At 33.9% G+C, this 25,198-nt stretch overlaps 1 protein-coding gene across 5 annotated transcripts in view; it reads right to left on the reverse strand.

Annotated features, from left to right (window-relative positions):
* The window catches only part of LOC135127208 (1-phosphatidylinositol 4,5-bisphosphate phosphodiesterase epsilon-1-like), a 243,887-nt gene that overhangs the window by 138,312 nt on the left and 80,377 nt on the right, over positions 1–25,198 (reverse strand). For all 5 annotated transcript variants that reach the window (XM_064053599.1, XM_064053601.1, XM_064053596.1 and 2 more), the window contains one exon: positions 14,140–14,197. The gene's annotated coding sequence lies outside the window, so the exon portion shown is untranslated. The remainder of the gene's footprint in view (positions 1–14,139; positions 14,198–25,198) is intronic.

Below are 25,198 nucleotides of genomic sequence, written 5' to 3' on the forward strand. Positions count from 1 at the left end.
AGTCAGTGGTACCTTAAGAAGTACTAGCCCCGCCCACCCACCCTCTATCTTCTTAGAGGGTATATCATTTGCCACAATCAGTCTTAACTTAGCAAATACAAGGCCCGCCCACCCGCCTTCTGTTTTCTTAAAGGGTATATCATTTGCCACAACAGTCTTATCTTTACAAGTATTAAGCCGTGACATTGAACATTTTCAATGGAAATAAATATACAAATATTTTGAAATCCACTTATTAGTGATGGCAAAAATGTTAAGAGAGTGGCAAGACATTCTCCTGATTTAGAAACTTTTTTATAATAATCTTAAACCCTGAACGATCGCCTACTGACTTTTTTATAGTTCAAAGATATGTTTTTGTTCACTCTATATACAAATACTAAGAAGGACATATTTTTTAATTATTTATTATTTTTTTTCAAATTTCGAAGATTTTTCAAATTTTAAAGCAAAATAAAAAACTTTCGAATAGCCGAAGCCACACTACTAAAATTATTTGAATAAACTGATAATTAAAATGAAATCGCAAAAATTTGAGGGTATATTTATTGAATAGGGAAATTTAATATTTTTAATGGACGTAAATACACAAAAATTTTAAATTCCAGGTATCAGTGTTTTATGACAACATATGAACGAATGAAAAATAGCCAAGAAGTCAAGGAGTAGCAATCAATTCTCCAGAATTAGATTCTTCTTCATAATAATCTCACCCCCTAACGATAGCCTACAAACATTTTTTTAGCCATAACGAAGGCATTTTTTTTATTTTTGAGACATCTTCAAATTCTTATCTAAAGTTCAGGGATGTGTTTTAGCTCACTCTATACATATACAAATACTAAGAAGGATATATTTTTGAATTGTTTATTAATTTTTTCATATTTCAGAAAAATGTTCAAATTTTAAAACTAGATAAACTTTAGAACGGCTGAAACCACACTACTAAAATTATTTTGAATAAATTAATGTTTAAATTATAGTAGCAGAAATTTGGGAGCTTATTTATTGAATAGGGAAATTGATCATTTTTAATGGACATAAATATACAAATATTTTGATTTCCAGTTATCAGTGTTATATGATGGAATGAAAAATAGCCAAGAGTGGCAATCCATTCTCCAGATTTAGAATCTTCTTCATAATAATCCCACCCCCTGAACGATAAATAATTTTTTGGCCATATCGGAGGCATTTTTTATTTTTGAGACATCTTCAAATTCTTGTCCAAAATTCAGATTTTTTCAAATTCGAAGGTTTTTGGCAACAATTTTCACATTTCAAATTCGAGTCAGTTATACAGGGACTCGTTTAATGTGGCATAAAAGTGAATTTTAGAACAACCAAAATCACATTAATAAAATTATTTTAACAAATAAATGATTAAAATATAATCCTAAAAATTTGGAAGTTAGAAGGTAAATCATTTGCCAAAATCAGTCGTATCTTAGGAAATACTAGCCCCGCCCACCCACCCTCTATTTTCTTAGGGGGTATGTCATTTGCCAAAAGCAGTCTTATCTTTACAAGTACTAGCCCCACCCACCCGCCCTCTATTTTCTTAAAGGGTATATCATTTGCCAAAATCAATCTTATCTTAACAAGTACCATAAATATTAAATGGAATCTTCGCAAGAAACATGGGCTTAGGGGTATACAAAATTCAGATTTTAGAACAAAATAGACAGAAAAAAGTAAAATAGGCCGAAATAATGCAAAAAAGGCACTCATGATCAAAAATAGGCAAAAATGCAAAAATATTTATGGCTCAAATAAAAGGATTTTCTCAGATACACATTTATACGGGCTCGCTAGAATGTATAGAAACAGCTAAATATCTTGTGAATCAATTGTATAAATCACCTGAAATTAGATATAGGGGTACATAAAGTTATGCTCTAATTATTCCTAAAAAAAAATTGTTTTGCTTCATTTGTTTACTAGATGCAAGGCCAACTTGATTTTCAATCAGTCGTATTTAGGAAGTAATAGCCCCGCCCACTCGCCCTTTATGTCATTTGTCAAATCAGTCATATCTCACAAAGCAGTAGCCCCGCCCACCCGCCCTCTATTTTCTTAAAGGGTATATCATTTGCCAGAATCAGTCTTATCTTTACAAGTACTAACCCCACCCACCCACCCTTTATTTTCTTAAAGAGTATGTCATTTGCCAAAATCAGTCGTATCTTACGAAGTAGTAGCCCCGCCCACCCGCCCTCTATTTTTTAGAGGGTATATCATTTGCCACAAATAGTCTTATCTTTACAAATACTAAGCGGGGACATTGAACAATTTTAATGGAAATAAATATACAAAAATTTTTAAATCCACTTATTAGTCATGGCAAAAACGTTAGGGAGTGGCAAGACATTCTCCAGATTTAGAATCTTTTTCATAATAATCTTAAACTTTGAACGAGAATGCTTACTGATTTTTTTATAGTTCAAAGATATGTTTTAGTTCACTCTATATACAAATACTAAGAAGGATATATTTTTGAATTACTTATTATTTTTTTCAAATTTCGAAGATTTTTCAAATTTTAAAGCAGATTAAAAAAGCTTTCGAATAGCCGAAACCACACTACTAAAATTATTTGAATAAACTGATAATTAAAATGAAATCGCAAAAATTTGAGGATTTATTTATTGAATAGGGAAATTTAATATTTTTAATGGACATAAATACACAAAAATTTTAAATTCCAGGTATCAGTGTTTTATGACAACATATGAACGAATGAAAAATAGCCAAGAAGTCAAGGAGTAGCAATCAATTCTCCAGAATTAGATTCTTCTTCATAATAATCTCACCCCCTAAGGACTACAAACATTTTTTTAGCCATAACTAAGGCATTTTTTTTATTTTTGAGACATCTTCAAATTCTTATCTAAAGTTCAGGGATGTGTTTTAGCTCACTCTATACATATACAAATACTAAGAAGGATATATTTTTGAATTGTTTATTAATTTTTTCATATTTCGAAAATTTTTCAAATTTTAAAACGAGATAAAGAACTTTTGAATAGCCGAAACCACCCTACTATCATTATTTTGAATAAATTCATGATTAAATTATAGTAGCAGAAATTTGGGAGCTTATTTATTGAATAGGGAAATTGATCATTTTTAATGGACATAAATATACAAATATTTTGATTTCCAGTTATCAGTGTTATATGATGGAATGAAAAATAACCAAGAGTGGCAATCGATTCTCCAGATTTAGAATCTTCTTCATAATAATCCCACCCCCTGAACGATAACCTACAAATATTTTTTTTGCCATATCGGAGGCATTTTTTATTTTTGAGACATCTTCAAATTCTTGTCCAAAATTCAGATTTTTTTCAAATTCGAAGGTTTTTACCAACAATTTTCACATTTTAAATTAGAGTCAGTTATACAGGGACTCGTTTAATGTGTCATAAAAGTGAATTTTAGAACAACCCAAATCACATTAATAAAATTATTTTAACAAATAAATGATTAAAATATAATCCTAAAAATTTGGAAGTTAGAAGGTAAATAATTTGCCAAAATCAGTCGTATCTTAGGAAATACTAGCCCCGCCCACCCACCCTACATTTTCTTAGGGGGTATGTCATTTGCCAAAATCAGTCTTATCTTAAAAAGTACCAGAAATATTAAATGGGATCTTCGCAAGAAACATGGGCTTAGGGGTATAGAAAATTTAGATTTTAGAACAAAATAGACAGAAAAATTAAAATAGGCCGAAATAATGCAAAAAAGGCACTCATGATCAAAAATAGGCAAAAAGCTAAAAACATTTATGGCTCAAATAAAAGGATTTTCTCAGATACATATTTATACAGGCTCGCTAAAATGTATAGAAACAGCTAAATATCTGAAGAACCAATTGTCTGAAATTAGGTACAAGAAGTTATGCTCTAATTATTCGTCAAAAAAAAATTGTTTTGCTTCATTTGTTTTCGAGATGCAAGGTCAACTTGATTTTCAATCAGTCGTATCTTAGAAAGTAGTAGCCCCGCCTACCCACCCTCTATTTTCTTAAAGGGTATATCATTTGCCAAAAACAGTCTTATTTTTACTAGTGCCAAGCGGGGAAACTGAACATTTTGAACGGAAATAAATATGCAAACATTTTGAAATACACTTATTAGTGATGGCAAAGATGTTAGAGAGTGGCAAGACATTCTCCAGATTTAGAATCTTTTTCATAATAATCTTAAACCCTGAACGATAGCCTGCTGACATTTTTTTGGCAATATCGAACGCATTTTCTATTTCTGAGACATTTTCGATTTCTAATCTAAAGTTCAGAGATATCTGTTCGGTCACTCTATATATAGGTACTACGAAGAATATATTTTTGAATTTTCAAATTTCGGAGATTTTTCATAACAATTTTCAACAAAATTATTTTGAAAAAATCGATGTTCCAAATGTAACCGCAAAAATTTGGGAGTGGCAATCAATTCTCCAGATTTAGAATCTTCTTCATAATAATCTCACCCCCTGAACGATCGCCTACAAAATTTTTTTTGCCCATATCGAAGGCATTTTTTTAATTTTTGAGACATCTTCAAATTCTTATCCAAATTTCAGAGATATGTTTTAGCTCACTCTATATACTACTACTAGTACTAAGAAGAATATATTATTGAATTATGTATAATTTTTTTCAAATTCGGTTTTTCCAAACAACTTTCACATTTTAAATTCAAATCAGTTATACAGGGACCAGTTTGAAGTGTCATAAAAGTGAATTTTAGGACAACCGAAATCACATTAATAAAATTATTTTAAACAAATAAATGATTACAATATATATGATTCTAGAAATTTGAGAGTTTATTTGTTGAACGGAAAAATTGAACATTTTTAAAATAAAAAAATTAACAAAAATTTTGAAATCCAGTGTCAGTGTCTCAAGGAAAGAAATGAATAAATGTCGATATGTACTCGTAGTTTTTTATTCTACTTTAATTTTTCAGAATTTTGTATATGGAATATTTTAAAAAGTAATAAGTCAGAAATAGTATTTATTTAATTAGATCTAACTTCCGATTTATACGCTTATTAGTTATACAAATTTTAACAATATGTATATCAAGTTATTCATATTGATATAATAGTCCCCACTAAAGGGCCGGTGACGTCACCCAGAAATATTATTGCATAAATCGCACAGGATGAGTCAAAAAAATCTCCATGTAATTATTATTAGACATACGAAAAAATTAGTGAATGTTTTTTTTTTGAAAATTTGCATTGCCATATACACTGCGCATTTTATTGCCCCATTTACTGTTTTTAGCCTGTATATCTTTCTAGACATTTGTTATAATAGTGTGTATACAGTGTTCTCCCACCATATTTTTTGTAAAACATCGATCTGGCCTTTGGCGCTCTGCCGTCCCTCGAAGTCGAATAAATAAAAAATTGCGCCACTTCCATTTTTCTTCCACGCAAACGTGTGCCAGCAACGGCTGTGCGACTTCATGAATCCTCGAAAACTTCTTTAAGCCCAACTAATATTTCATTGTTGCAGTTGTGTACATTTCCGTTCAGAACTCCCATAACGCCAAAACCAGAATATACACTTCCTGCATCTCCCAGTTAATCCCTATTGTGTCCGGTGCATTCCATAGAGGCTGCCAGAAACCAACGACTTTATTAATCTCGCACTCCTGCAAAATGTCCAGGACTCTAGCGCGATAATTGATTGAAACCCAAATAAATATCCGTTGATAGCCGGCTATTTGGCTTCCGCGGATATCTTCCGCATTAATCATCTCGAAATCTGAGCTTCCATAAATCAGCCGTGCCAACAAGCCACATATCAACGCGTCCAATCCGTTCCAGAACAATTATTTCTGGAGCAGGTAAACTCGCAACGCTGCAATTAAACACGGCTTACAACAAATTTCCAGCCGTATTGTTTGTTATCCAGGAATTTATTAATTTATTCGGTTTTCATCAACAAACCGAGTTTATTTACATTCGGGCAAATTGGCGCAACGCCCTGCTATTAAACTTTTCGTAAATTAAACGAAATGTACACACAGGTGCTCCATTTTTTACGCAGTCAATTTCGTAACCGAACGCCGAGATTTTTAAATTAGAAGGGCGCTGTAGTGGTGAATGGGTGAGCATTTATTACCATCAGTTACGAAATCGGAGCTTTTGGGGCTTTTCCTTGATAATTCCGGATCAGAGGCTGAAAGTTCGACGTGCCAAAGCCCGTATAGAAAGGCTGAATTCGGTTTAAATTAATTAAAAGAGGCTAGGAAGTAGTGTAAGTCGGTGCAAGCTGCTTAAAAAGTAATGAAATGTTTCAAGAGAATCAAATATAATGACCATTTAATTAAACTTGTGTTTTATTGATACTTTTTGCATACATCAATTAAGTAAGTCTGTCTGTCTACCGTCTGTCCGAATTTTTATTAGACAGACAATCTGGAAAATTGAAAAACTGAAAAATTTAAACTTGAAATTTCAAAAAATTGAAGCGAGATTTACATCGGTGCTATCTCGCCTTTGTCGTCTTTTACTCTTCCTCACCACGCAGCCAACTCAAGTGGCAGCATTTACAGCAAATCACATTACCTGAATCATAGAAAACGTCTGCATTCCCAGAAAGCCATAAAACGCGCAATATGAACGTCCCACTTTCGAGCAAACCCCATTATAAAAATTTATTGTTTCAGACAATAAGGATGAACATACGAAATTGCTTGCCGAACACAAAGAGACAAGGAGATTAGCTAAAAAGGCTCCGAATCAAAGCATCGGCGAAAGATCCAGAGTAAGGAGAAAAGCCGCGCAATAAAGCGACAAAACTTATTGAAAATGGCTGTATCTCGCGAGGAAACGACGGGTAATAAATCCGGTATTCGGGTCAGTTAGACGTCATGTTTGGTTAAAAATTCAGGCCTTTCGATTGATCGGAACAAAAGCGGAACTGGAAGTGTGTCAGGAGGCTTGTAATTTCGGTCGATTCAAAAACGGGAGAAGGGCGGTTGTGCAGCCTCCGCTAAATGCGTTCAGAACGTTAAATTTCGCAATTCTCATGCAAGAAGTCCCGCAAATTCTGAAATATTGCTCTAATACGGCGGCTTAGTTGGAATACGTTTTGCGAGGAGGAAATGTAAATATAGGAAGCAAGAGGAGGTTCCTTCCGATAGAATTCTTGGTAATAAGCGTTGGTTTCAGCGTTTATGGCATACTTTTGGTAATAACATAACAGTGGCGTATGTTCACTGGAGGCATCGATTTTTAATTATCTCCACTGTTGTTACTTTATTTATGTGGAACTCGAGGCAATGTGACACAGGCACAGTCGTTGTTTTAAATTATGCCAATTTGGCGAATAGGTGTCTGTTTAATTGTCAGTCGCTTTCCGATTTATGGGTGTGAAGTAAAAGTATTTCAGTGTAATAGAATCGTAATAATAATAAAAAAGAATAATACAGTCGGAGCATCTCTGGCATTTGTTCGTTTATTCATCTGTTTCCATGAGGGATTCTATTAAAAATTTTCCCTTTATGCAAACAAACTCTCAAATTTCCTGCATTATGTATTTTATTCATTTATTATTCAAAATAATGTTGTTAATGTGGTTTTGGATGCTTTAAAGTTCACTCCCACGTTATTTTGGCGTTAAACAAAGCCCTCTGTAACTGATATTACACTTTAAAAGCTGAAAGTTGTGAAAGAAGCACAGGGACATAAAAAATAAATAATTCAGAAGGATAATTTAAAAATTTAAGCTACCTCCGAATTTATGACACATACATCAGTGGGCTATAGTTCAAAGTTTGGTGATGTAACAAACGTAAAAAAAATAGACAAATGTCTCCAACCTGTTTGAGAATATTATAAGAAATATTTATATGGTTTCGGATATTCGAAAGTTCGCCCCTATGATAAATATCTCGCCGTAACTGATATCTTCTTTTAAAATTTGAATATTGTGAAAAAACCATAGGGCTAGGAAAAAATTAGTAATGCAAAAATCAATAATTTAAAGTAAGATCTCATTTTTAATTTATAAATCGCAAGCTGAAAATTATCTCTGGGCAATTAAAATACCTTGAATATAGCTGAAAAATGTCTGTAGGATATCGTTCAGGATTTGGGATCATCAACTTTGCCATTTGTTCATTCATTATAAGTATCTTTGATAAACATGGTATTTTCTGATATCAAGACATATTAATTTTGAACTACAAACCATAGACATACAAAAACCACGCTTCTACAATACGAGCACAGCGAGCATCTTCATGTTTCCCCAACTTTACTGATCAAAATTGTTTTTAAGATTATCTTTTTTGTTAATAATTTAGCTTCTCAGGGACTGTAGTGAATTATTTTTAATAACAGCTGGAAATGCTCGCTTCGCTTGCTTAATTTCTACGTGACATTCTTTCGATGTATAAACACTTATAAATAAACACTTGAGCTTCAGATTGCTATTAGTTAGTGCTGAAAGACAAGGGTGTTATTTATGCCTTTTACTTTACAGCGGTTATGAAAATGGTAAAATCAAATTTTTTATTGATCAAATTAAAAACCTCACCGGGTCACACAAAAAAATTAATTGCTGGTTATTAGAAAACAAAAATTTTCTATAATTTTTTAAAGAAGCGGATTTTGTTGGATTGTATTTCAAGGGCGAGGGAAGTTCTGTAGAAGTCGAAAAAAAAATCAATTGAATCAATTTTTTTCGGTTTAGCCTCATTAGAAGTGGTTAAGAAAGAACTTAGCGATGCTGTCTAGATTTTGTTGTAAAAAAATCTCTAGAGATATTACTTAACAAAACAAACGTTTAAAATCCGAGCGCAGCGAGCACTTTCAGGTTCCTGGGGTCTTTCCGACTTTCTTATTCGCAAAGATTTTCAAGATCATTTTTTTTATATTCTAAAAAAATTTCTCATTAATAATTTAGCTTCCCAGGAACACCGACGCATAATTTTTATTAACATCTAAATGTGCTCGCTGCACTCGCATGTTCTTTTTCTAATTAATTTAGTGTCAAACACATTTACGAATGAACGGTCAGCAAGACTACTTCATTTTTATCACAATTATTTTCGAGATCTCTCTGCCAAGCTAAATTACGCTGAGAAAATGAATCTCTAAATGGCGAGCGTAGCGAGCACATTCACGATATTTCAGTCCCAAAGACATTAGTGGTAACAATCTTTAAACTCACATTTTTAAATAACAACAAAATTGTTCTTAGCTTCTCAGGGACACCAACAAATATTTTTTTTTAAATCACACGTTAACGTGCTCGCTGCGCTCGTCTTTTAATTTCCTTTTTCCACTTTATTCTATAGAAGTGCAGCGAAGTTGTTTGGGTTTGATTGCAATAATAAGCCTCCAAACCACACCCTTAGAATACGAGCGCAGCGAGCACGTTTAGATTGATAGTCTCCCCAATTTTGATAAATAACCTAAACATTTTTCGTATTGATATTTTAGTTTCTCAGGCACACTGACGAGTAATTTATATAACGTCCAAACATGCTCGCTGCGCTCGCATTCTTACTGTTTTTTTTATAATAACGCTGTCTCATAAGAATGTTAACAAACGAATCGTCAGTGAGGCTGCTTGGGTTTGTTTTATTATAATAATACTACAAAGGTCCTTGTGACGCTAAATTATTTTTTATTTGTTAAATATATATATTTTTTAATATTTTATATCTACATTTTTTCACATAGATTATTGATTAATTTTCGATAAAAACTATCACCAAACAAATTTCACCTGACCCGCCATGACCTGACAAGCATTAGGTTACCCCTCTGAGTGTGAGGGAAGTCCTGTACAAGTTCTCTAGACCTATTTGTCTTCAGGACTTGACACTAAACTCCATCTTAAGAACTGTTTCTTCCCTATTTTTGTTTTTCTTCTCCATGTTTTTACTCCTTTTTCGTTTTTTTTTCTGTATATAGAACAGGAACGTTGTCAAAAGTTCTTACATCGGTTTCTAGCATAATACGGTACGAGGACCTTCTTCTGCTGTTTTTTACCAGTGGAATTTGTGCACACAGTATTTTTCTTATTTTAGCAAGTAAATAACAATTACCTTTTTTATCTACAAAATTTTTATAGCGAGCTATTTTGAACAAACTGTAAAAATTGCTGTATTTCAATTAAATTCCGAAGGAAGGAAGCCGAAAATGACTTCTGGATATAGAAATCTACAAGAAAATGTCTTCAAAACTAATTTTCGGAAATAGTTGAAACATGGTCGAAAATGTCAAAAGTGCCAAAATCAGTCTTATCTTATCAAATACTATCCCCGCTCACCCACCCTCTGTTTTCTTAGGTCTCTCATTTGCCAAAATCAGTCTTATCTTATCAAATACTATCCCCGCTCACCCACCCTCTGTTTTCTTGGAAGGTATGTTATGTGCCAAAATCAATCTTATCTTAGCAAGTACTAGCCCCGCCCACCCACCCTCTCCTTTCTTAGAGGGTATGTCATCTGCCAAAATCAGTTTTTTCTTATCAGGTACTAGCCCCGCCCACCCACCCCCTCTTTTCTTAGAGGGTATGTCATCTGCCAAAATCAGTCTTTTCTTATCAGGTACTAGCCCCGCCAACCCCCCCCCCTCTTTTCTTAGAGGGTATGTCATCTGCCAAAATCAGTCTTATCTTAGCAGGTACTAGCCCCGCCCATCCACCCTTTCTTTTCTTAGAGGGTATTTCATTTGCCAAATCAGTCTTATCTGAGCAAGTTCTAGCCTTCTAAGAAAATAAAGAGTGGGTGGGCGGGGTTATTGTTTACCAAGATAAGGATAATATTGTCAAATAACATACCCTCTAAGAAAATAAAGGGCGGGCGGGTGGAACTAGTACTTGCTAAGATAAAACTGATACTGCCAAATGTTATACTCTCGAAGAAAATAAAGGGTGGGTGGGCGGGGCCAATACTTTCAAAGATAAGACTAATTTTACCAAATGACATACCCTCTACCATTTATTTTCTTAAAAGGTCTTAATCTAGCAAATACTAGCCCCGCCCACCCACCCTCTCTTTACTCAGATAGTATGTCATTAGCCAAAATCAGTTTTATTTTAGCAGGTACTGCCCAAAAGAATATTATAGAATCTTCTTAAAACTTTATCTAAGTTTAATTTCCTTTTTTGAAATAAATCGTTTAATAGACTTGAAATTCCTGTGCTTTTTCCATTTACAAAGAGAATTGTCAACGTGTTCCCCTTCTAATCTAGTTGTGCTTAGAAGTTGAAATTCGTCTAGATGTTCTTTTCTCAAAATAAAATTCCTCTAGAATCTTTCCAAAGTAAAATTAACAACATATTCATTCAAGCCAAGTCTTACAGTGAATTCAATTTTTTTTTTGTGGTCGGTGTTCTGTCAACAGAAGTTTTCTAGAATTTCTTTATTCGAGATTTTTACAGCCTTCCCGACGCATGGTCTTGGTTTTCTATCTCTATTTCTGATTTCACCGTTACTAGATATTGAGTTAATCGAACTTTCTGTTATTTCTAGCTGTAAATAAAAACTTTCAAAACTCCATAGATGATCCTTTTTTATTTCTTCAACTAAATCTTCTTTCGTATTATATTTTTCTACCACTTTCAACAGAACTGGTTAACACTGTCACGACATTGGCGTTCCTTTTCAACAGAATATTCTAGAACCTTCTTGACATGTTGTCAATAGGTTTCTTTAATTATTAATGTTAATTAATTTCTTTCTTCAACCTGAGTTTCAAAATGAAGTTAAAATTCTTTGTAAATAGAAAGCTTCTAGAAAATTTTCGATATTTCTAGAATGCTTCCAAGTTTTATATATAAAAAAATGTGGCGATTTCACTTAAAAATTTAGAGATATTTTCACAACATTCAATTCCTCTGAATTCAATCCAGTGCATTCAGTGCAGATTCAACCACCCATCACCCACGCCTTTGCCAACTTTTTAAATTCCCTTCGAGGTTAACTCGATTTGAAAGTCGTTTTTTGCAGCATATCTGCATGAATTTTTAACCGTAAAATAACACGAAAAGCAACTCGCCTTGAGAAACTAGAGCGGCATTTGATAAATAACTTATAGCTTTATCCTGCAAGCGCCTCATTCAATCGCCTTTTTGCAAAACTCCCCCATAAATAAAAACGCCGTAATTACACGAAAATGACGTCGATTAAAACTTCCAGCACCTGTTTCGCAAAGCCCGACAAAACTCGCTCAAAATTCCGAAAAGTTTGAGTTGTTTTAATCAATTTTAAAGTAAACGAACTTCGCCACTTAGTCGGACAAGTGTTCACTTTTAAAGTGATGACTTCCAATTTGGGCTTAACTGAAAAAGAAATAATTACGCTTCGCAGTTCTTCCGGCCACGATATTAACAGGATTTTTGCCTTTTTAAGCAACTTTATTTCCGTTGAGCGATAATTGATGGGGCATATTCCGGGCGGTTCGCTCCGGTAAATTTATTCTTGAGTCGGCTGTGTTTTAATAGCGCAGTAGTGAGATTTGATTATGCTTATCGCCGGCTGAGTAAATACTTGTTATGGAATATCTGCGGAGTATGCTAGAGCGAACAGAAAAATTGAAAAATTTTAAAGAGCGTGGAGGTTGAGACTAATGGGACTGAAACCGACAGAACTAAAGCCGGGAAATGTACGGCAGAAAATGAGATAAGTCGAACGGAGTTTTTCGCTAGGTTCTCTTAAAAGCTGAGGTATCAATTTTTCTTATAATCAATATATTTGTTGCTACGTCCGGCTCGAAAGACCAAAATATCAACCCTGTAGAATGTACATAAAATTTCTACGTTTGTTGATTCTTATTTATCTTCTCAGCTGGAGGTGTTTTTAAGCTTATAACGAAGTCAGAAATGTATTAAAACAGATTTTAACATCCAGATAAAGCTTTATTAAAGGAAAGAAAGCTTATTAAATAAAACCTTGAAAATTATGTACCGAATAAACATGTTTACGAAATTCTAACTGATTATCTGACTTATTATTCACAATAAGTAAATCGTTCTTTAGCCTTTGATCTACGGCACGTTCTAATAATAAAGGAATATTTTATTTAATTATATTAAATATATGTCTAAAAAATATTAATAAACGTAATCTAGACTTAACTCCGTCAATATTAAAAGAAACGGATTGAAAAATTTGTTCCTTGGAAGAATTCAAAAGCAGAAGAATTTCGGGTCTACTAAACTATTTAAATAAAAAAAATTAAACATAGACAAAGTTTTAAGAAGATTCTAAAATATCAAATATAACTAATATTAGAGTGTTAAACGTTAAATAGTGTTGCAAGAATAACTCTGCTATAAACAAAAGTCGTTAAGTTTAACACAAAATTAGATTTTATGACAACTGAAAATGTGGTTATCTGAAAGTCAGCTATTTTTTCTGCTATGGACAAATAGCTTCCTGTAGGTTTTAATCTCTACACACCAAATAAATAATTTCGTACAAAGCAGGCATTAAACTGACATTTGTGGATTAGTAAAAAAATATTCAAATTTGCCTATTTACATATTTTTCAGAGTCCCCGAAAGCCACAGAGCGAAAAATAATTAGCCATTTCATTATTCTCTTTCTATTTTTATTTCAGTACGTCTGTCAGGATTCCGATTTGGAAAAACGCTGATAAAACTTTGTGTGTTTTTGCCGATAAAACTTGGAATAAATTACCCGCGTCGGCAACTAAACCCCTCGGCTATCAATAGAATTTTCCCCGCCACTTAGTCCTGACATTTTTGTTTCAACTTGATGATTTATTATCAATTAACGAGAAGCCGTCAGTTATTTTCTTCCAACCCGAGCGGTGCCAAAATCACTACGGAAACATTTTTAAATACTGCTACCTTGAAACCGCCGAAAACACAAACGCTCTCTGAAAGCCAGTGTCGATAAACAATTTATGTTAATGTATTCAAAAATCCATAAAGCAAACAGAGCTCGAACTTTTCATATTACATACTCTAAAGAAGCTTTTATATTTAAAGCAATAAAACGAAATTAGAAGCTGGAAGTAAAATAATACGGCAGGAAGATGCGGGCGATATCCCCCGAAAAAATTGCGTGACATTTGCATAATTTTAGCAAGGTACGAATTATCTCGGGCAGAAATTGAAAAACATACCTGCTACTGAATGTCGATCCTTTATTTAAAGCCCGAAACCATGTGATCCATCGAAACCCTGAAAGAAACAAAAATAGTTACAATGGGTTAAAGCGAACAACGAGCCAGTTTCGACATAAAATAGCAATTCCATCTAAAATTAAATCCGCGTTATTTATCTAACGTTTTAAATACAAATTGCTGAAAGCAGAGTCGCTCACAAATAAGACTTAAAATTATAACGAGACGAATCGCTGCATCAAAATAACTGCGAATCGAATACTTTATGCGTTCAGATAAAGACTAAGTGGTCCATAAAACCGCCTTTAAAAACTCTGACCCACTTCCGCCTTGAGCGTATGTTTCAAAATCCGATATTTTTCCATCGAACGACATTAATTAAAAGCCAGCGAACACAAAGCGGCCCCAGGTGCTATAAACGGTCAGTTGCAAGAAGGTTTAATTGAAATGTTGATCGTGTTCCCGCAGAACAAATCCATCAAGGGCGGCTTTTGCTTCTTATCAATTATCTGCTTCGGTCGTTACAACGCGATGAAAAGAAAAATGGATATAGCCCCAAACCCTTAGAATTTAGTATCGTGTTCTCTACTCCAAATCCGTGTTCATAAAAAATATACAACTCTTCAACCACTGAAAAAAGGGCCTCCGGCTATAACGGGGGTCGTAAAAATATTACTGAGCCTTGTAGGGGAGGGTCTGATGAATTTGTCACGTGAGAGGTTAAACACCATTTAAATGTGCCGTAAAATAAATGCTCGATAATCAATCTTGTTTGAAAGGGGTTGTGGCGACGCGCAGGGAGAAAAATTGACTACAACGCACTCAATATTGATTGCGATGGTGGAGAAAATTATATTTCAATTTTTCAAAAGCACTGTCAGGATGACTGCGAATGTTTGTCGACGACCGGGGAAAAATAGAACAAATAAATTTTCATACCATGGTGGCACGTATTGGAATAGTGTGGCATCCGGTTTCGTCGGAAAAGCTCTTTGTTTGGTAAATATAGAAGCAGTTAGAGTATTTACCCATCGAAGTGGTTGCTATTATAATTCAGTGTTCACATTACAACCAGTTCTGAAAACGCCCGCAATAAACCGACTGATTTTGATAAAATAAAACAAAACTCGGTTTCGACGATTCCTGGAGGAAAACTATTCTTCGGAGTTATTTTTGGAGCTCAAACACTTGTTAATACCGCCAGCGTGGATCGATTCTCAATTTTCCTTTCTCGATTACACTACCCCAAATTCATAATAAAATTGAAAGATGCTATCAGAACCGAAACGTAGAAACCACTTATCAAACATTTGACGAGAAGCTATTTTGCATGCGACGTAAACGATATTTTGACGGAGCTAAGAGCAAAAACAGCAATTTTAGAAATCATAAGTAGAGTGTTGTTTACAAAATTCTAGGAATTCGTTTCTCAGTCCATTGAATTCTTCTGTACTAATTGGAAATTCCTCAGACTATTGATTATGACTGAAAATATTGGAGCGCATTCTAGAAACAGCCAGTGCGACTTGCTCGCTTAGCCAAATTAGCTGCACGTCATAATTAAAATCGACAAATAATCTCCACCAGATAACAAAAGCAATCATTCTCGAAGTGCTCGGGAGTCTTCCGAGCAACTCTGCCCCCATGCAGTAAACCGTTGATACGGTTCTAAATTAAGCTTATCCGGAAAGGTTTTAAGAGTCACTAATCCCCAGCCTTCGCTCTATTTTTGGAGCTGTCTGAATGCGCGTCTAGCTGGAGATTCGATGATCTATTTCGGTCGCTTTTTTGCTAAGATCTATGGTAATTGGCCCCATTGATTCCGCATCCTAATTGTATGAACCCGAGGCGAGATGACCCTCGACCGGGTCTTCGCCCTTCCGGTTTTCGACGGCAGTGGATTTTATTAGAGGTGGAGTGTTGTCGAGTTAGGATCCAAATCAGACACCTTGGTTATTGATTGTCCGAACGAGTTGCTTTATCTGAAAGTGGAGGTTACAGGTTGATGTATGCGGTATCGATTGCTCATCCGCGTTAATCCGGTGTGCTAACGGATAACGTGTTAAATATGTTTGAGGAATTTTCGCGGGTGGAGGATGTTTAAAGATGGGGCGGGATAAGGAGGAGATTTAGGTGGGATAGGTTTTTTATTGGAAGAATTGTGGATTGTTTGGGAAAGGGGAAATGAAGTTGATTTTGAGTTAATTGAAGAAGAAGGCAAATAAGGTGGAGAAGTATTGGTTTAGATGTGGTTGGAGGGATCTGGGGTATGTTTAATAAGACGAAGATTAAAAAGAAAGCGAATGTCAGTTTTTCTAACTCAAATAACCGGTAGTAGAAATTACTTATTATTTTCTGATACCTGTTACCTATTGGAGTATTGTGTAGGGTTTCCAAAGCAATAGTTTAATGATGGGGTGGTTAAAGACTTTGTTAATTACGTTGCTAATGAAGTTTCATTACAATAGCAACTATAAATCTAAGAAAACAAGAAACCGAGAAGAAAAAAGTATGGATATAGAATTGCAATCTCAAAGAAAATTACCACAATTAGAATTTTGGAAAAAAGGAGTACCCTAGACTACAAAAAAAGTGGTCTCCCGTTTCCGTCTGCAATTAAGGTTATCCTAATTTTATGAAATAATAAGTATACCCTTGTACTTGTGGTCTATGAATCTACATTATTTTGTTTATTAGTATATTTTTTATTGATTAATCCGTCATCTATTCAAATTAATATAGGGGCCCTTGTTAAAACGCTGATGACGTCATAACAAAAACTCATTTTTTCCTTACACTGTGACTGGTTTACCTGTACTTTAGGAATCCATGCATATTTATACTTTAAATTATAAGCATTATTTTAATTTTATCGTTTTTCGAAGAAATTGAAAATGGTTGTTGCGAGAGACACCTGATTTAGAATTGAAATACACAGAATGACTTAAAAAAAAATTGAATGAGGCAATTTATTTTACTGATTAAATCAAGAATGAAAAGTATACCATAAGTGTCTAGAATGTTCATGATGTCAGAACAATTTTTTTTATGGAAAAATTTACTTGAAATATGTGAAAACTTACCTACTTATTTTAACTTATAGTTATTATAAAATAATAAAATTCGAAAAATCAAATTACATAAATTTTCAAAAAATTGTATTGTCTTTTAGAGGTGAGGTAATTTTTTTAAATTAAACTTCATAAACGTAAGCTACGAAAATATTGTAATAAGATATGTCCGGCGAATGGCTACTTTCACGTTTTTTCAACCGCCGTTATGTGAAAAATAGGTCTCTCGTTTCCGTGTGTCTGTCATCTATATCGATTTCATTAGACAGATAATCTCTAAAACTACCGGACCGATTGTGCTTGAATTTTATATGTATTTTAGGAATGTGGCGAACACTTTGATGACGACACTTTAAACTGTAACATAAAAATACTAAAAATAAAGTATTTGATTAGACAAGCCTGATTTTGGCTCTTTTGACATTTTAGACCATTTGTCTACTATTTCCGAAAATTAGTTGAATATATTTTCTTGTAAATTTCTATATCCAGAAGTCATTTTCGGCTTCTTTCCTTCGGAATTTAATTGAAATACAGCAATTTTTACAGTCTGTTCAAAATATCTCGCTATAAAAATTTTGTAGATAAGAAAGGTAATTATTATTCATTTTTGTTTCATAAAAGACAATTGTTTCAAAATTATAATTTATGTTTTACTTTTTTCACATCCTAGATTCTATAATTTATTAGTTTCCAGTCCCACACATGTAATTTCCCCCTCTCACCCACCCTGTCTCATTTTCAGGGATTGATTTTATCCAATCTGGATGATATGAATGATTTTATACTAAGCAGAAACAAGAATAGTCGTCAGAATGAGAAGACGCGGGGTGGGCGGGGCTAGTACTTACTAAGATACGACTGATTTTGGCAAACAACCTACCTTCCAAGAAAAAAGAGGGTGGGTGGGCGGGGATAGTACTTGCTAAGATAAGTCTGATTTTGGCAAATAATATACCTTCCAAGAAAAGAGAGGGCGGGTGTGCGGGGCTAGTATTTGCTAAGTTAAGACTGATTTTGGCAAATGACAGACCTAAGAAAACAGAGGGTGAGTGAGCGGGGATAGTATTTGATAAGATAAGACTGATTTTGGCACTTTTGACATTTTCAACCATGTTTCAACTATTTCCGAAAATTAGTTTTGAAGACATTTTCTTGTGGATTTCTATATCCAGAAGTCATTTTCGGCTTCGTTCCTTCGGAATTTAATTGAAATACAGCAATTTTTACACTTTATTCAAAATAGCTCGCTATAAAAATTTTGTAGATAAAAAAGGTAATTATTATAAATTTTTGTTTCATAAAAGACAACTGTTTCAAAATTATACTTTATGTTTTACTTTTTTCATGTCCTAGATTTTATAATTTATTAGTTCTCATTCCCACACATATAATTTCCCCCGCCCACCCACCCTGTCTCATTTTCAGTGATTGATTTTATCCAATCTGGATCAAATGAATGATTTTATACTAAACAGAAACAAGAATAGTCGTCAGAATGAGAAGACGCGGGGTGGGCGGGGCTAATACTTACTAAGATAAGACTGATTTTGGCAGTTGACCTACCTTCCAAGAAAAAAGAGGGTGGGTGGGCGGGGCTAGTCCTTGCTAAGATAAGATTGATTTTGGCAGATGACATACCTTCCAAGAAAACAGAGGGCGAATGGGCGGGGCTAGTATTTGCTAAGTTAAGACTGATTTTGGCAAATGACAGACCCAAGAAAACAGAGGGTGGGTGAGTGGGGATAGTATTTGATAAGATAAGACTGATTTTGGCACTTTTGACATTTTTGACCATTTTTCAACTATTTTCGAAAATCAGTTGAAGACATTTTCTTGTAGATTTCGATGTCCAGAAGTCATTTTCGGCTTCGTTTCTTTGGAAATTCCTACCGTTTTTCTAAAATGGTTAATTGAAATACATCAATTTTTAGCTTCTTCAAAATAGTTCGCTATAAAAATTTTATACATGAAAAAGGAAATTATTATGAATTTTTGTTTCACAAACTACAGTAGTTTCAAGAATGTACTTTGTAGTTTTTATATACTTACAGAAATGTTTAAAATTTGTTTACTTACTACTTATTTAAATTTTATAAAACAACATATTCCTGTACTTGCGGTTTATGAATCCGCCTTGAGTTTTCCTCGTAGGTTTCCAGATTTTAGCAAGAAAATCCAAATTTTGTAGTAAATTTTTATCCTAATAACGGGTGATCAAAAAGTTTTCAGATTAGAGTTGGCCATGGAAATATTTCTCATGTCTTTGATTAAACTGTTAAGTATTATTATTAATTTTTGTTTTACAAAATACAATTGTACTTTGTAGTTTTTATATATTTACAGAAAAGTTTAAAATTTGCTTATTTCAGAAAATAGAGAAGCCCGGACAGATCAGGTCAGGTTAAATCAAGTTAGGTGCATGAAGTAAGAAATGAATTTTATAACAAATCGTATAACAAAAAAAGTTACGATTACCCCTTTTTTTACTTTTTTCACATTCTAGATCCTAAGTATTAGTAGTTTCCACTCCCACTCGACAGAAGAATATAATTAGCTCCGCCCACCCACCCTGTCTCCTTTTCAGTGATTGATTTTATCCAATCTGAATGAAATGAATGATCTTATACTAAACAGAAATAAAAATAGTCGTTAGAATGAGAAGAGTGGGGTGAGCCTGGAGCTAGTACCTTCCAAGAAAAGAGAGGGTGGGTGGGCGGGGGTAGAACTGGCCAAGCTACGACTGATTTTGGCAAATGCCATACCCTCTAAAAAGGGTGGGCCGCCCACCCACCCTGTCTCCTCCATAAATAAAAATAGTCCTTAGAATGAGGAGAGAGGGGAAGGGGGGGGAGCTAGTACTTGCTAAGATAAGACTGATTTTGGCAAATGCCATACCCTCTGAGAAAACAGAGGGTGGGTGGGCGGGGCTAGTATTTGATAAGTTTGACACTTTTGACATTTTCGACGGTTTTTCAAATATTTCCCAAAATTGAAGTCATTTTCGGATTCGTTTCTTCGAAAATTCTTACCATTTTTCCAAAATCGCTGATTGAGGTACAGCAATTTTTACAGTTTCTTCAAAATACCTCGCTATAAAAATTGTGTAGTTAAAAAGGAATTTATTATTAATTTTTGTTTCACAAAAAAAACAAATGTTTGAAAAATGTACTTTGTACTTTTGATATAACTACAAACATGTTTAAAATTTGTTTATTTACTACTTATTTAAATTTTATAAGATAACATATTCCTGTACCTGCGGTTTATGAATCCGCTTGAGTTTTGTGTTTTTTTCGTATATTATTTCAATAAAAAGTCAACGAGGACAGGATTCGAATTCAAGTTCACGTGCGCTTCTAGTAGTTAAATCAAACACGCAGCGAATACAAACATTTTTGTGAAGTAATTGTGATTAAGACTCAAGGCGGATTCATAAACTACGAGTATAGATGTATATTATTTTATAAAATTTGGAGGTGAAGTTATCAAATTGTTGGTGGGGATGACTACACAAGTATTTTGGTTAGGTTCTACAATCTACATGAAGCAACAATCGGTTCAGTAGTTTAGAAGATTATTTGTCAAAAAAATCGAGAGAAGCTTTCGACAGAAGATAGATCGACGGAAATGGAAAATCCACTTTTTCTTGCTCTAGAGCTCAAGAAACGTCGAGAAAACATGTCTACGCTCGAAAAGTAATAACATTTCACAAAATCAAATTTGACAAAAGAGGAAATTTAATTTTAAGATTTTTAGTAGCTCGGTTAAACAACAGTGGGTTAAATTTTAAAAATAATAAGGTTTAAATTAGCAGCTAACTTAAGCATATTATAATTGTTGAAATTTGACATAGTAAATAAAATAGTTAGAGAATCATGTTATTAGAAGACAGAACTTTGCTCGCCCCTGAACTATAATCAAACAAATCCAGTTTATAAAAAATTGCTACTACCAGTCTCAGTGTACGAAAAAAATGGCCTACAAAAGATGGAACCCCCGACATTCAAGCTTTTAACCATCTGATCCAACGTTCCTTTTATATTACAATAATGCCTTTTTTTTCCCAAAATCTGGAGGACTATTTTAAAAACTCAAAGCGGATTCATAAATCACAAGTACGGCAATATGTTTCTTTTTAAATAGCATTTACCACGCAAAATTCGTAGGTAACGTCATCAGATTATTGCTGAAGATGACCATATAAATCGTGGGTAGCGTTTCACCATCTACATTATATTCATAAAAAACATAAAATTTGACAACAATTGGTCCGGTAGTTTCGGAGATTGTATGTTTAATAAAAATAGACTCATACAGGCAGACAATAAAATTATCAATGTGACTGACAACCAGATGGGATTGTCTCCAACATTTTCTTAAATTAATTTCACTGTGTATGGGTAATTGGTTCCAATAAATTTTTTTCTCAGTGTATGTTTGAAATAAGACGAGTTCAATTTACATGAGGGCATCTTCAATCCAATTAAAAGATTATATAAATCTCCCAAAAAATTTCTTTGGGATAACTTTTACTCACATTTAAAATTAATTGCTGAACTAGTTATCGAGAACATTTTTTTCTCTGTACGACATGTAGCATTCAAATGTTGGCCCAATTAAAACTTTGTAACGTTGTTAACGTCAACCGTGTGCGTATTGTGTACTAATAAGACAAATTTAAATTTACTTTATTTAAGTAATTTTAGTGTCGCAATTCGATATTATTGTAGCAAATTTACAAATCAAAATTTTCCAACAAGAAACTTCTACTGTTATAAATCCATAAATCAAGCTCATTGAACTGTGCAGTCAAATTCGAGTAATTAGAATACAAGAACCTCCAGCCCGAAGCATTGAGAAAGACAAAGGGTTAAAATTTTGTTATTCATATCTGTTATTGTCGACCGCACATTAAATATGCATTTCCACGATTTTCGAATTCCCTTCGCATTATTTCCCGATTCGGAGTTCCTCCTCCCAGTTGTTAAAACTTTGCAGCGTCCGTAAAGATTTCCAGTGCCGAGCGAAAAGCGCGCCAGAAAAATTGGAAAAGTTGCGTTTGTTCGTCGTTTATAAAATAGAAGTTGCTTATTTAACTGTCACGCAAGTTTGTCGCCCTTAAACCGGTCCCAGACTATGCAAGATGACGCAGAAAAACCAAAAAGAGAGTGGGTAAATAGAGTGTCGGAACTCGAACAATGGCAATTAAAAGTTGTCTTAGTTTTGTGTGCAGCTGACAAATAACCGAAGACGAGCTTTTATTGCATAGCTGCGCAATCAATTTCCCGCAAATCTTAATCGCGGTTAAAATGTAACGAGATTTTTGCGGCTCCTTTGAAAGTTAATTATGTTCACGGCAGAATCAAAAATTCGCATTATGTATTTATTCTGGAAATTGAGTTTGCTCGTGCCGCGTTTAGAGAGGTTTTGTTTTTCGCCTAATTTAAATATTGAATTTCGAAAAAGTTTCATTACGAGCGGCAACAGACAAGGCGAATCGGGGCTTATTAAAAACTAAATTTAGGCGTTATCTTATCTGCGGCCTAATAAGTTGTTATATATTTAAAACACAATAAAGGGGGTCGCACATGTTTTCTGCGAACTTGAACAGCAGTTTTAGTAACTACTGCGGAACTTGATAAACTGTTTGCCGTTGATGCGATAAGATTAACACTGATTGCAGCTATCAAATTAAATCAATGTTGGCAATCAAAACAAGCTAAAATTTAGCCGAAGCCAAAACTCCGCCGACATTTAAATTCCGGGCTGGCGCATTAAAATTGGAGATGAGAGAGGGTGTCCCATACATAAATCATGCGAGGCGAAATTCGAGCCCTTTAAGATCACACAGGAGAAAACTTAGAGCTGCATTTACGTCGACTGAATAATTATTTTCCACACTGGAAATCATCAATCAGAAAAAACGAAATTTAATGCTTAGGACGAAGCTAACTCTTATAAATAGTTGGGGTAAATGAAATAAAAGTGTTCTCGTGTTGGGCTAGTGGACCGTTTCGAGTTAAATTGGAACACCGCACCGAACATAATTTATCAAACAGAACACTCTTAGACCGCTCGGAGAAGTTTTATTTTTGTAATAATAACTCTGGAAAGTTCAGGGCTTTTAAGTAGCGTTTTGCGACTTTGATGCTTTTACAAAAAATCTAAACCGGAGAGAGGCAATAAAGTGCAATGGAGCATAGTATTGGTTCGTAAGTGCAAAAGGTGATGGATTACCGGAGTCCGGAATTAGGTTAGGTCGGACGAGATGAGCAACCAATGTGATTGGCTTTGCAAAGTAGCAAAATATGCACAATCTGGGTAAATATGGCGGAAATTTTAATACAAAACTGTGTATAGCCGTGATTGAAGCGTCCCAAGTTATGGAGACAAACAATTTTGACGATAGTAAAGATTGAGAAGTAAAAAACAACTTTGGAAAAAATGTGGACAGAAAATAAAAAACCGGTCTAAATAATTTCACACTCAGAAGGAACACTGATGCTTGTCAGTCAGGTCATGGCAGTCAGGTCAGATTTCTTTTTTTTTATCAGAAATTATTATATAAGATACGAAAGATATTTTATATTTTTTCAGAATAATTTAACTTCAAGTTCACTGTCAATTCATTCATAAACGTTATTAGAGATTGCATTATTCTCTAAAACAATATCAAGAATGCGAGTGCAGCGAGCACGTTTAGGTGTTTTTAAAAATTACTCGTCAGTTTCCCTAAGAAACTAAATTATTAAGGAGAACTTTTTATTGTCAAAAAGTGACCCCTAAAAATATTTGTGATTATCTGTTAAAGTTGGGGAGATTCTAGTAATTTAAACGTGCTCGCCGCGCTCTACAGGTGTAGTCTAGAGATTGATTGATTCTTGAATTCAAGCAACTTCGATGAGACTCTATCCTGCACTTCTGAGAAGCTAAATTATTAAGAACAATTTTGTTGTTATTTAAAAATGTGAGTTTAAAGATTGTTTGTGGCCACTAATGTCTCTGGAACTGGAATATCTTCAACATGCTCGCTGCGCTCGCCCTTTTCTCAAAATAATTTCCCTTTTTTGACAGAGAAATTTCTAAGGGTGCGTTTTTTAAAATTTAGAGATTTATTATTACAACTGAACCAAAACGACTTTAAAAAGAGAACATTTAGAATACGAACGCAGCGGGCACGTTCAGGTTTTAATAAAAAAATTGGTCTAAAGTTATCGAATTTTCCGGAAAATGAGGAGAACCATCTTTGATTTGATCAATACTATAGATTGGCTCATCAATTTTTTTTACTCATCTTGTACACGTAATTATAAAAACTTTAAAGCACAAGTATGGAGTAATAATATTTTGCTTATTTTAGATAGGATTTATTATTATATTTTATTTAAATTTTGGATTGACGAAATCTATTTTTTGGAAGAGGGTAAACGAATAAATTTTGATTAATCGTTATTATACTTCGGTAACCTTAAAATGTTTGACTTATTTCAGAGCATTTGGTTTTTTGGTTGGAAAGTAAAATGGCAAAATGTTGTCGTAGATTTTCCAAAAATCTGCATGTCCCGGATAAAAATTCAACACGGATTCATAAACAACACGTGTAGGAATATGTTATTTTACAATCTACACGATATGTATATCACACATACACAATTTGACAATAAATCTCCTACTTTTTCGTATTCTAGAGGTCATGAGAACGTCGAGAAAACATGATAGTAGGCATTTATCAAATTATAATACCTCCTTCGTTTACGCTTGGGAAGTAAAAGGAGAAAAAACAGAGATATGTGAAAAATTAATGTATAAAATAAAAATTGGAGGAAAATAAATTCTGCAATGCGAAATCTCTTTAGGTAATGTCCAAGACTTTTGGAAACTACCGAAAGAGATTTTTTGTTGATTTCGACTTACAGGTTAGAACAATAAAAAAATGAAGCCCAAAATAATTTCTGTAAGCCGAAATCAACAAAAAATCTTTTCCT

The sequence above is a fragment of the Zophobas morio genome, unplaced genomic scaffold (genome assembly GCF_036711695.1).
Source record: "Zophobas morio isolate AGI-343-1 ecotype UQ-CSIRO unplaced genomic scaffold, CSIRO_AGI_Zmor_V1 ptg000011l, whole genome shotgun sequence".
Classification (NCBI taxonomy): Eukaryota; Metazoa; Arthropoda; class Insecta; order Coleoptera; family Tenebrionidae; genus Zophobas; species Zophobas morio.